Raw genomic sequence first — 5,898 nt, 5'->3', positions numbered from 1 at the left:
TAATTGTTCACGGTTGCAACGAGAACATGTTCTTTCGAAAGTCCTAAATCGGAATTGATGAGGCAGGTGTTATAGTCCTCCCCTTAGATATTTAAATTTTGGGCAAATGAATATACATTTTTTTAATATAGAACAAAAGAAAAGATTTAGACATTAGACTAAATTTATTATAATATATAGAACGATGATAACATTTAAATAAATATTTCAAAGTGATTTTTTTTAATTCTACTTCTCACATGATTGTTAGTTTGTTACCCTGTAGAATTTGTTACATTTGTGCTTTATTGCCAAAAAATTATTAAGATAATATAATAAAGGGTTTAGGTCATTCTTGGTCACTTAACTTTTGGTTTTGTGCTCATTTGGTCAGTTAACTCTTTTTAAGTCTTAAAAGGTCATCAAACTTTTGGCTTTATGCTCATTTAGTCACTTAACTTTTGGTTTGGTCACATTGAGTCACCTAACTTTTAAAATTATGCTCATTTAGTCACTAAAATTTTAAATTTTTTCAAAATTTTAGTGACTAAATGAGCACAATTTTAAAAGTTAGGTGACTAAATGAGCACAAATCTAAAAGTTAAGTGACCAAACCAGAAGTTAAGTGACTAAATGAGCACAAAGTCGAAAGTTTGATGACCTTTTAAAACTTAAAAAGAGTTAAGTGACCAAATGAGCACAAAACCAAAAGTTAAATGACCAAAAATGACCTAAACCCTATAATAAAATGGTTGAGAACTAACCAAATCATTTGAGATGTAAATCCCGTCAAGAAACGTACCCACATTTGAACCTAAGACCTCCATTATATATTGTCACCCTATCTTTCATATGCAACAAGATGAAGTTATGAAGTATATATATATATATATATATATATATATATATATATATATATATATATATATATATATATATATATATACTAGAAAAGTTTAAGGCCCGTGCTAAGCACGGTCCATGAAGGGTGATTTGGGAATTTTTAAATTGTCATCAAAGTATATTTTCCTAATATCGAAAAAGTGCAAGCATATTGTGTTTTAGTAATACACTTTCATTTATTCTTATTACATCTTTATACTTAAAGAAATTTCAGGATACTTCCAAAAACTCACCCATACAAATAATTAAAAATATTAGACAGAGTAACGGGCATATTCTCTCTGGAATTGAGTTGTTTGCACAAAGACATGTTTGGTAGTACAATGCTATAACTAAGAATATTTTTTAAGGTACGGTGCATCAAATTTTTTTAAATATCACAACTGGCCAAAGCTTTAAATTTCCTTAATCGTGTCGTATATGAAATGGAAGCCCAACAACAACTCACATGCATAGTAAGATACCATTTTCATTATTAACATGTCAATTTAGAGAGAAATCTTTCCTCAACGTGTAATAGTTCTACATGAGCTGTTTCAAATCATAAAATAAAATACAAAATACACATGATATATATACATAAATAATATTATGTATATTATCATCCGATATGAGTATTAAAAAAAACTAATTATTTTGCCTTTATGAGATATAGCCTTGATTTGCGCAAGGGGAGTCGTGTTGATTATGGAACTTGTTTCAGTTCTTAATGCCACAACGTACATAACTTTCATGGCTTTTAGTGAAAACCTGAATTATTAAGGCTGAAATATAATGTTATTAACAAATACTGAATCCAAATAATACTCAATTATGGAATTTGATATTGTTCTAATACATTTAGTGCTAATATTATACTGAATGTCTATACATCCTTATGTTAACCTTCAATACAAATATGATCATATAAGTTGACTGTGATGAGATTGTCACTGGAGTTGGATTTAAACATAATCCATATACAGATGAATTTGATTTTTACATATAAGATTTGATATTTTGTTTTGTCCACAAAAGGATAAAATAATAGATGAGTTTTAATCATCTTTACTTAAATGTTGTAACTACTATTTTTTAAAGATCTACTGGACATTCTGGATGATTACGTCAAAATATGGGTGTTTTATACATACTAATCGTAAAGATAATAAGAATTAAAAATGGAGATAAATAAATTTTTTCTCTATTTACATGTAATCCTAAAGTCAAAGTGCTCGGCATCAAAGCAATCAGGTTTAAAGAATAGGATTAACAAACTTAGTATTTCCAATGAAATGAAGCCTTGTTGTTGGGGTTGATTATCAAGTATCAACAATCATGAATGTCATCCAAGTAATTTACTGAAAAGGTAGGTCCAGTGTATCTTATTGACAGGAATTCCATGCCAAATTGATTTTTCATTCTGTTAGGACTTTAATTAGACAATCCCTACCTTTGATATGTGAAACACAATAGCATCGCAAAACATTATAACCCACTAATTTATCGATTGCTACTAAGACAAAGAAAAGAAAGAATAAGAGTTTTTTGTAACAGAAATATAATAATCAACCTCAGAAAGATAGTAAGAGTTTTTCATTAGACGTAATGCAGTTGTCATGGAGATTCTCATGGAAAGTAGAACATAAATCATTTTAAAGATGCAATTAGGTTTTTCCTGATGTGACCATAACCGAACGCTTATGATATTCAATATAACGCAAACAGTAAAAACCTAAATATACAACAATTTAGTTACAAAATAGAACAAATTTCTCAAAGTAGGTGAGGGGGAGGACCATTGGCGGTTTAGAAAAATGGAAATTAGGGCACCAGAAGCTTGGAACATAAGGGAGATTTCAGTGAAAGAAGGACTAATAACTTCTTGAAAAGAAAGGAAATTGAAAATTCTGAGGGATAAAATAGAGTTGCTAATGAGATGCTTAACCTTTGTCGATCACCAACAAGATTGAAGAATGGTTTTAGACAATAAAACCCCTTAAAAGATCCTCCCAATTCCATCATGAAACTTCAACAACGACAATCCTGAAAAACAAGAAATCCCAAAACGCTAATATAGCGAAAAATATTAGATCAACCCCATCGAGTATACACATGAAATCAACGGTGTCCACAAAAAAACCACAAACTTATTCGATGAAATTCAAACACGTTTTGAAATTATCGACCAACTGATATCCTAGAGTGATAATATGTTGAGATTGAGATTACCAATCAAATCGATCAAAGAACGAGACACCCACAGCCTCCAACGATGACTTGTTTGTAGACAAAGAAAGAGGAAGGGAAATTCATTGCCCATGTTTGTGTCTCATTCTTTTGATACAAAACGTAATTCCTCTAACTGGCGAAAAAAAAATTGTTTTGTTGATAATGTGGTTGGAATTCTTCTTGGGGAGGAAACCCAAGTTGCGGTTAGAACAGAAGGGGAATCGGTGGACGTGGATCCGTAAATCTATAGAAGTTCAAACGGAGGAGGGCTAAAGATGTGACATTCTGGATCGTCGTTGATGTAGATGGCACCGCTCGTAAGGTAGGGTACGTGGCGTATTTGGAACCGTGTGCATTTGATTTACGCGCCCTAGGAAAAAAGGGCTTTTATATATAGTAATGATATATATATATATATATATATATATATATATATATATATATATATATATATATATATATATGTGTGTGTGTGTGTGTGTGTGTGTGTGTGTTTTGCGGGAAAATAAATGTGTGGATGAGAATGATTCCCCCATTCTCAACCTTTATTTTTTCTCAATTGAACCCTCTCTCTCTCTCTCTATATATATATATATATATATATATATATATATATATATATATATATATATATATATATATAGAGAGAGAGAGAGAGAGAGAGAGAGGGTTCAATTGAGAAAAAATAAATGTTGAGAATGGGGGAATCATTCTCATCCACACATTTATTTTCCCGCAAAACACTTAGACGTACCGTCGGAAATGGATAACGGATAAAAATGTGTTTTCCAATCAAACTTGTTTCCTTAAACTATGCTAATCATTACCTTAATATACACAAAAAAAATATATTTTTTTGTTTTTTTTTTTAATTTTTAGAAAGCCATTTTTATCGAAAAATTATTTTAAATATATCAAAATGCATAATTTTTTATTCTCTATAAATAGACATCCATATTGATATAGGTTTAAGATAAAATAAAAAATTTATTTTTTTTAGAGTTTCAGCTCTCGTTATTCATAAGTGAATAAAAATCTATCAGATTTTTATTACAGTACATTAGTTATTCACTTATGAATAAAACGTATGCTTAACTTTTTTTTTTATAGTTTAAGTATCGTTCATATATGAATATGACACGTAATAAAGTTTTCTTACTTAAAATATATTTTTTACATCATATTTCGTCATATATTATATTTATATATGAATAAAACGTGTATTAGTTGTCGTCATATTTTATATTCATATATGAATAAAACATTTATCAGATTTTTGTTACAGTTAATTTGTTATTGATATATGAATAAGTAGTATAAATGATACTTAAACTGTAAAAAAAATAATTATATATTTTTATTCAAAAGTGAATAACGAATGTACTGTAGCAAAAATCTGATGCATTTTTATTCACTTATGAATAACGATAGCTGAAAATATAAAAAAAAATAAAGTTTTTATTTTATCTTAAAAATATATCAATATGGATGTCCATTTGTAGAGAATAAAAAATCATGAATTTTGGTATTCGATAAAATAGCTTCTTAAAAATTAAAAAAACACAAAAAAAAACTATGTTTTTGTTAGCATAGTTTAAGTAAACATGTTTTGTTGGAAACACATGTGTATTCCTTATCCATTTCCGCTGGTACAACGTATGCTTTTGCGGCAAAAATAAATGAGTGGCTGAGAATGATTCCCCTATTCTCAACATTTTTTATTTTCTCAATTGAAGTTACCTCTATATATATATATATATATATATATATATATATATATATATATATATATATATATATATATATATATATATATATGTTATTACTCGTGGAAACCACGGTTGATAAATTAAAATAACATAGATTAAAAAAAAAACTACCGAGTTCTTTTTCCAATAATGAGTAGCAAACACCAATTGAAACAAATTTTTGTTGAATTTATTTTCTTTTTTAGAAATTTTTTTTTGAAAGTTTCAATGGTTGAATCATAAAAAAAATAATTAAGTAATTAACCGTACAAATTCCAAGCTATAGTGTTTTTATGAAATCCAAATTTTTATGTAGTGGTTTTCATGAAAGATAAAAACAAAACTCCTAGTGGTTAAACCGGAAGAAAATAGATTCGGTAAGTAAATTTAAAGAAAAAAAAAATACAGTGCATTCATGGAATTTGTTCTAAACTAAATGACCAAAAATCGCTCGCTACTAAACTTAAACTCGACTTTTCACATTTTGAAAATGTTTCTTCAATAGCAAGTTAGCAACATGCATCTGTCTAGTACTCCACAAAAGATACATGCCTAAAAACTCAAATCTTTATTTCTTTCATAAACAAATTATTAGTTGGTTTAATCCTAGTACTAACGGATATCATGCTAAGAGCAATATAATGACATAGAAAATGTAACTATTATTTAATAAAAAATATTCCTTCACATTTTTCTGATTATATATCAAAATGGACCAATTTAATCTGGTATGCAATTATCAACTATGCAAAAAATAATTTGAATGTTTCTTACGACATTATTACATCTCATATTTTTGCATTTGACCCTTTGAAAATAACATTAATTTTGTTAAAGTATTTTTGTGATAATAATTTGTTTTAGTTGGACGTCATTGTTCATAAATAAGTATAAAAGTCTTTAAAAAAAATACATACAATTTACAACATTTTACAAGTTGTAATAAAAAAATTGCAATGTGTTGGGCCTAAAGGTGGTACATAAATGAATATAAAGAAGCAACAATTAATTACATTTTTGCAATGAGGCAGGTGTTATAGTCCTCCCCTTAGATATT

This window comes from Lactuca virosa, chromosome 4 (assembly GCF_052849685.1).
Source record: "Lactuca virosa cultivar CGN04683 chromosome 4, Lactuca_virosa_CGN04683_v6, whole genome shotgun sequence".
NCBI classification, from domain to species: Eukaryota; Viridiplantae; Streptophyta; class Magnoliopsida; order Asterales; family Asteraceae; genus Lactuca; species Lactuca virosa.
The sequence above is the reverse complement of the archived record's forward strand: the minus strand, read 5'-3'. Positions refer to the sequence as shown.